General features: G+C 37.6%; 1 non-coding gene across 1 annotated transcript; it reads right to left on the bottom strand.

Moving 5' to 3' along the window:
• Positions 1-2,902: 2,902 nt before the first annotated feature.
• On the bottom strand, positions 2,903-3,010 carry LOC128050152 (U6 spliceosomal RNA). Its single transcript, XR_008199659.1, has one exon. It is a non-coding gene; the product is annotated as a U6 spliceosomal RNA (small nuclear RNA).
• Positions 3,011-8,524: the final 5,514 nt, after the last annotated feature.

Raw genomic sequence — 8,524 nt, 5'->3', positions numbered from 1 at the left:
AATGAGGTGCACTTAAAGCCTGAACTATTGCTAAGAGGAAGAAAAACCTTCATACAGAAGTCACAAGTCTTGGACAGTCTGCCCACTAGCTGCTCTGACAAATACAGAGTTAAATTACTTGGGTCTTTCCTTTGAGAAATGACAAATTTAGTGGGAATAATAAATCTAAAAATACACACACAAGTACACACACACATTATAGCTACATGTTAGAAGAGTTCATAGGAGGAAGAAACAGATGAAGCTTATTTATGAGGTTATGTTTGAACTGTGTAGTAAAGGTCAACTTAGTTGAGTCTTGTGGTAAATTAAGGGAAGAGAAGCAACATTTGAAAGAAAACTATGATGAAAGTGTTAAAGGAAGGTGATGGGAAGGAGGAAGAGAGTTATATAGGATAAAGAGAAGCTGCCTTTTGATTCAAATAGTGTATACTGATGGAAAATGGAAGTAAACCGAAACACTGGCAAGCTTTAGAAGATATGGGAGAGGTAATATACATTGTAAATTCAGGGTAAATATTATGAGACCAGAAACCCCACTACTCAGCATACACCCAGAGAAAACTGTAATTCAAAAAGATACATTCGGCCTAACATTCATTGCAGCACTATTTACAATAGCCAAGACATGAAAGCAGCCTAAATGTCCATCAACAGATGAATGGCTAAAGAATGTGTGGTACATATATCCAATGGAATATTACTCAGCCCTAAAAAGGAATGGAGTTGGATCATTTGTACAGATGTGGATGGATCTGAAAATTGTCACACAGAGTGAAGTAAGTCAGAAAGAAAAAATCAAATACTGCATATTAATGCATATATGTGGAATCTAGAAAAACGATATAGGTGATCTTATTTGCAAAGCAGAAATAGAAGACACAGATGTAGAGAACAAGTTGTCACCAAGGCAGAGGGGAGGGAGGTGGGATGAATTGGAAGGTTAGAATTGATGTATATATGCTATTGGCACTATGTACAAAATAGACAACTAACGAGAATCTATTGCATAGCACAGGGAACTCTACTCAGAGCTCTGTGTGACCTAAATGGGAAGGAAATCTCAAAAAGAGGGGGTATATGTCTACACACAACTGATTCATTTTGCTGTACAGCAGAAGTTGGCACAAAATTGTGAAGCAACTGTGCACCAATAAAATATTAATTTAAAAAAGTGATGTACACCAAATGATCCCTTTTCAAATATGTGTACACCACTGATTGAGTAATAAATCTCTTCATCTCACCTTGACTGGGGAGCTCAAGGACACCCACCCACTCATTTTCTTCTCCAGCATTCATCTACAAGATCCCTCTCCTTTCCCTGTTCCCACAAACCTTCCCACCCCTGCTCCCTGGCTTCTATCTATCCTGTCTACTAAGCTGCCTTTAGCCATCTAACCACCTCTACAGATAGACTCAAGGATCTGCAATGCCTTTTCAGTTTCTCTAGAGAGATTCCCCTGTCCACCCACTTCTGATTGCCTGACCTACCCCTGAAACTCCGCTGTAACCAGTGCTGTATCTTTGGTAACGTGCTGGTTTGTTTGCCGGCTGGTTTCCCCAAATAAATATGAATCATTTGATGAAATAGTCCACTTTTTTTTTGCTCCTTTTTTGTAAGTCCACTTTAATTCGCTTTATTATCAAGAGGCAGTTATGAAGTGTAATACTGCTAGGCAGTTATGAAGTGTAATACTGCTGACATTGAACTCCAGAAAGTGTTCTGGAAGTGACATTAGTACTAAAATGCTCTATTCTCTTAAGGTCTAATGCATTCATATGACAGTATCCTGTAAATAGGCTAATGTATATGCTTAGCCACTCAGTCACGTCCGACTCATTGCGACCTCATGAATGGGGGCCTGCCAGGTTCCTCTGTCCATTGGATTTTCCAGACAATAATACTGAAGTGGGTTGCCATTCCCTTCTCAAAAGGATCTTCCTGACCCAGGGATAGAACCCAGATCTTCAATATTGCAGGCAGACTCTACCATCTGACAAACCAGGGAATGTTATTATATTTTTAGTGTTACATTTATTTATTTAGTAAGTACATATTTATTGAGAAGTCAGAATATATGAAAAATAGCCTGAAGTATCAGTAGACGTCAATTCTTGCCACAGTTCTTCCTCCAAGTAGATCTATGACCTTAGAAAATCACTTAAAATATCCAGACCTGAGTTTTCTATGAATTGAGCCATTCACTACATGCTCCCTACAATTACTTTCAGCTCTAGCTGATTGGTTTCAGCTCCAGATATAATATGCCTTGTGCTAAGGAAAACAAAGTGTTCTCGTAACCATCAGAAGAAAGAAAACCTGCTGAAATTTGGAGGAACCTTATAATTTTGCCTTCCTGCCCACCAGATTATAGGCCAACCAACATATAGGAACTGGGTAAACATTAAAACACATAATCCACTTTATTTCTTATATTTAACTGTTAGAAGTCTGACCTTGAGGTCAGAATAAGGATTCTCAATTCCTCTTCTAGGAACCGAGCCCTGTTACAGATGGACATTCAAGAGGACAGTAGGAACCTTATACATCACAGCAAGAGATTGGGAAATGTGCTCAGCTTGTGGATAGATTCCCTTACAGAAAGACAAAAGGCACAGTGTGCTCTAATTTTAGAATGTTTTCATCATTCTCAGAAGAAATTCAATGCTTATTAGTCTTTACCTCTCAAACCCACCTTTCACGTATACCCACCGTCCTAGCTAAATCACTTTCTATCTCTAAAGAATTGCCTACTCTGGACATTTCATAAAATGGAATAATACAATAAGTGGTCTTTTTAAAATTAAATACATTTGATGTGCAACACTGTAAATTTAAGATGTAAAATGTGTTATTTTGATGCATTTACATATTATACTATTTTTGCCATTGTCATGAAAAAATATGGAGTGCTTTATGAATTTGCATGTTATCCTTTTGTGGGGGCCATGCTAGTCTTTTCTGTATTGTTTTAATTTTTAGTATATGTGCTGCCAAAGCAAGTACAGTATGTGGTCTTTTGTGTGTGCTTCTTTCATATATGATAATGTTTTCAAGGTTTATCCACACTGTAACATGTGTCAATATTTCTTTTTGTTGCTGAGTAGTATTCCATTATGTGGGAAAAACAAAACAAAACACACTTTGTTTATTTGTTCACCAGTTGATGTACATTTAGATTGTATTCGAAAAAAGAAAGACAAAGGGCATAACATGTGTTATCAACTTTCATCAGTAATCAACAAATACCAGTAGCCAACAACTAGCTAGCTTTCACACATGCCAGTACCATCTTCCAGGCTTCAGGGAGTAGTGAGTGATGAGTGGCAAGAAGTGAAGAATAACCTGTCCCAACATTTCCTGGGGAGGTGGAAGAATTGAGGAGACTTTCTCTTTCTAGTGTAGTCAGGGAACACCCTCCACCAACACCATCACCATCATTAACACACACGCGCACACACACACACACACACACACACACACACATATGATCTGTTTTACACAATGCATGTGATAAGGTTGGTTTTAACAGAAGTAATCAAAAGTATGTTGTTCTTTAGGTCCTAGAATCAAACGATGCCATTGAGAGATAGGAGTTGCAGATATGTATTTACCATTAGGAGCATTGATCTTCCTGGTCTCATATTCACCATATAAAATATTTATTATTAAAAAAAGAAAACAACTCTAGCAGGCTCAAAATATATTCACTAAGTCAATTTGGAAACTCTACTTTTTCTTGTATAAATGTTGACTGAGCATGATTCAAAGGCACACAAATAACGTACTAAAATAACAAATCCTTCAATACCACTTCTTGTCTCTAAAGAAATAAGTAAATGAAAAGAACAGAAGTATAGAGTGTTAATCTCCTCTGGACACTTTTATGCACTTTTTCATATGCTGCTCCTTTGGCCCAAAATGTTCTTCCTTAATTTGTCTGCCATTAAGTCCTAAAAGCTAAATTAGCCTTCCCAACCTCCTTACTTATTGAGAAGCTTCAAATCTATCACAGTATCAACTAGGATATCCTGACCTCTGAACTAATTCTGAAGTAATCTCTCTCTCTGCCTCACTGTTGTTGTAGCTCCTGTAATTCTCTATTTGAGGACTTGTTATGCAGCATTCTAATTTTGCTATGTGTCTCTCATTAGTCTGTGCTTTGCTTAGGATCAGAGATATATGACATGCATAAAATACACCCCCAAAATCTTTGTCCAGTGAATAAATGAAGAAGTTTTGAAAAAAAAATTCTACAAGTGTGGTTAACTAGTTTGGCTTTATGGACAATTTTCTAAATACAAATGTATTAAGGTAGGAATTCTTGAGAAGAAAAATACTGAGACAAGGAGTTGAATGCAAGTGGTTTATTTGTGATGTGATGCCAGAAATCATGGAGGGGCGGTGGCGGGAAAGTAAGATAAGAAAGGGAAGAAAGTCAATAAAAGTTCTGCTAATTAACTGGTTACCATCGTGTGCCACAGGATCTCCATCTTGCTAGAGACCTCTGGAAAATTACAAACCTCAAGATTCTCCTACCCAAGAAACAAAGGAACTGATGTTAAACACCCAAACTTCTGTTAATAATTAATTGAATATTGCTTCCACATACTTAATTCACTGGTACTTTCAGTCTATTCTTGTGGAAACCAAGTCTATTCCAGTGGCCAGATAAAGCCTATGGGAAAAAAACACCCAGTTTCTCTTAATATGATGTAACCAAATCAGTAATACACAGAAACATTTGGTACAAAAGGAATGAATATAATGTCTCAACAATAAGCTCAGGGATGACCAACCCATATCCAGAAAATTCAGCAATTCTTATAAGGACAAGTTGCCAGCCCTATTCAGGTGATAGAGTTCTTACGTAATTTGTCTCTAAGTGGCTAATTTGTCTTATAATTATATATTACCATAGCAAGGGCTTGATTTCTATCTTTACTGATGATAGATTTACCATTAGCAGGATAATCATTATAGCCTTGATCAAGGAAGCCTGTAATGTTTCAGCCATGTATATTAGTCACTCAGCTGTGTCCATCTCTTTGCAATCGCCTGGCCATGAATGACCAATATTCCTACCATCATGGATGCTCACTCTCTGGGTAGATTGCTCTCTGGAATGAGCAATAAGGGCAGGTGGCTGCACTCTAACTGGATGAGCTCATCCTGTTTATCTTGTTGGTTAACATTTTTGCTGAAATAAGCACTCTTTCTAGTGGGGATCGCTTGAGATAAAAGATTTACACCTTTCGGGCTCACAGGCCTATCCCCTAGTGTCTTCCTGACAATTTTCTTATTTTGTTATCCTCAATTTCCAGTCTTTTGCAGGCTAAGTCATTTACCACTGCTCAAGAATCTCACATACATACATATACTTGACTGGGGTTGTACTTCAAAAATTGTATATTTTCTGTTCATACCAACATATGGAGTAGACCCATTAATGAACCAGTTTCAGGATATTCTTTTAGGCAACTGGTCCCTGGGATCCCTCAATAGGGTCACAAGAGGAGCCGAGGGGAGGATTGGTCATGAGAGTCAGTGACATAAATGTATAGTACACCCATTTGTACAAATTATTTGTACCCTCCTGCCCTACTCATGCCCAGTTCTCACAGTACCACTTCCATAATATGATGGATTAATGCTGTACTCTCCTGAAAATAATTAGCTCATAAGGGACTCACTGTAGAGAATAAAAGATATTTTATGTGAACTCACATGAGCATACACATTGCATACTCACTAGATGTCTCATGGTCTATTATAGACTTTCTACTAAGGTACAGTGGCTTGTTGTATTTGCTGTGCAAAAGTGAATAGTGCTCTGGTACAAAGAACACTGCCTGTCTTCAGAAGTTTGACAGAGTGTCAATATTGCGGATTACCATGGATAACACATAAATACCTTCAGTTTCTTGAATGCATCCAAATTGAACCACTTCCTGAACTTACTGGAGAAGGCTCTATTTGAATCACCCTCAAAACTGACATCTTAATGAATATCTAAGAACTGATTATGAGTTACATTACTAAAATGACGCATGGTATTAATATCTTTAAAACTCAAAATGACCATCCAAGCACTGTCCCAGCTTCTTAGTGCTAGAAAGTACAGGGCAAATACACTGAAATTTAGTTTATAAGAAATGCCTCACTTTTACCCAAGTTCTCAAACCTCTAAAAACTTCACAGATATGTCAGTTAACCAAAACTTTTTAAGGTTTAACATTCCCTTGATACATAGGTACCTTTCCAGTATTTCCAGAGTGCTTGACATTTGACAATCTCCAGGTCAAATTAATGTGATGCAGTCGGTGTAGTACAGAGATATAAAAACTGCAACCTCCAAGCCAAACACAGCCTGTCATCTGCTTTCATTTATAAAGTTTTATCAGGACACCATCATTCTCATTTATTTACATAATGTCTATGACTGCTCAATGGAAGATTTTAGGAGTTGTGACAAAGATTGCATGGTCTGTGTGTGTGCTTAGTCACTCAGTCATGTCCGACTCTTTGCAACCCAATGGACTGCCCCTGCCAGGCTCCTCTGTCCATGGGATTCTCAAGACAAGAATACTGGAGTGGGTTGCCATACCCTTCTCCAGGGAATCTTCCCAACCCATGGATCAAACCCAGGTATCCCTCATTGCAGGTGGATTCTATACTGTCTGAACCACTAGAGAAACATCATCTGCAAAGCCTCAAATATTTCCTATTTGACTTTCTACAGTAAAAGTTTGCTGAACTCTGTATAGAGAATAGTTTTGTGCAAGGCAATGTGTCTAGATTATCAAGGTCCCATTGACCTACAGAGCAAGAGATTAACATAACCCTGTAGCAAAGCTGTAAAGGTGTACTGCTGTCTTTCCAACTGACCGCTAACAACAGCTGATTTGCCTTCCTGATAGGTATTGAAACAAATAGTTTCCCCAAATCAGTAACTATATTCTAAGGTCATATATGGAATGCTGATTTCTTTTAGAAAAGGTATAGCTCCAACACAGAAAATGGTCACTACCACTTTGTTATATTTATGAAAGTTTGCCATCATCTGTCAAAATCCATCTTTTTTTTTTTTTTAACTCATACATCCCATATCAGGGAATTAAGCAGGATATAATGAAGCCTACCACTGCTACATCATTTAAGGTTTTGAAGATGGCATTATCTGTGCAACTTTATCTAGGATGCACCAGCACTTTTGACTTTCTGTAAATGAGGGATGCAGATAGTTTTACAAGCTTCTATTTGGATTTTTATAGCTTAATAGCTCTTCATCCACAGATGAGGGAACACGATGATGATTCTGCCAGCTGCTAAATATATCCATGTGGATTGTGCTCTATGAGGCTGAGGAAATGACCCAATCATTTCAGAAACTGAGATGGCACATATTTGGGTCAAAAGTCTGTATATCCACACTCTAAAAGAAGTAATGAGGCTGTCCTCATTCCTATCTTACCAGTGGTAATTCAGATCCTATATCCAATGGCCTTATCAACATCCAGATAATTTTTCCTCAATTAAAAAAAATACATCTAGTTTCTTTTGCTGTGCAACAGCTTTTAATTAGGTCCCACTTACTTCCCTGGTGGCTCAGATGGTAAAACCTCTGCCTACAATGCGGGAGACCTGGGTTCAATTCCTGGGTCAGGAAGATACCCTGGAGAAGGAAATGACAACCCACTCCTGGAAAATCCCATGGATGGAGGAGCCTAGTGGGCTACAGTCCATGGGGCCACAAAGAGTTGGACATGACTGAGGGACTTCACTTTCACTTTTTTGTGTATTTTTGCTTTTATTTCCATTACTATGGAAGGTGGGTCATAGAAGATCTTGCTATGATTTACATCAGAGTGTTCTGCCTATGCTTTCCTCTAAGAGTTTTATAGTTTCTGGTCTTATATTTAGGTCATTAATCCATTTTGAGTTTATTTTTGTGCATGGTATTAGGAAGTGTTCTAATTTCATTCTTTTACAAAGAGCTGTCCAGTTTTCCCAGCACCATTTATTGAACAGACTGTCTACTTTGTTGCATATTCTTGCCTCCTTTGTCAAAGATAAAATATCCATAGGTATGTGGGTTTATCTCTGGGCTTTCTATCTTGTTCCATTAGAAAAATATATTTCTGTTTTTGTGCCAGTACCATACTGTCTTGATGGCTGTAACTTTGTAGTATAGTCTAAATTCAGACATGTTAATTCCTCCAGCTCCATTTTTCCTTCTCAAGGTTACTTTGGCTATTCAGGGTCTTTTGTGCTTCCATACAAATTATGAATTTTTGTTCTAGTTTTGTGAAAGATATCATTGGTAGTTTGATAGAGATTGCATTGAATCTATCTATTATTTTGAATGGTATAGTCATTTTCACAATGTTGATTTTTCCAATCCAGGAACATAAAATATCTTTCAATATGTTTGTGTCATCTTTGATTGCATTCATCAATGTCTTAAAGTTTTCTGCATACAGGTCTTTTGTCTCTTTAGGTAGGTTTATTCCTAGTGAA

This window comes from Budorcas taxicolor, chromosome 6, assembly GCF_023091745.1.
Source record: "Budorcas taxicolor isolate Tak-1 chromosome 6, Takin1.1, whole genome shotgun sequence".
Lineage (NCBI taxonomy): Eukaryota > Metazoa > Chordata > Mammalia > Artiodactyla > Bovidae > Budorcas > Budorcas taxicolor.
This window is presented reverse-complemented; position numbering and strand designations above follow the sequence as displayed.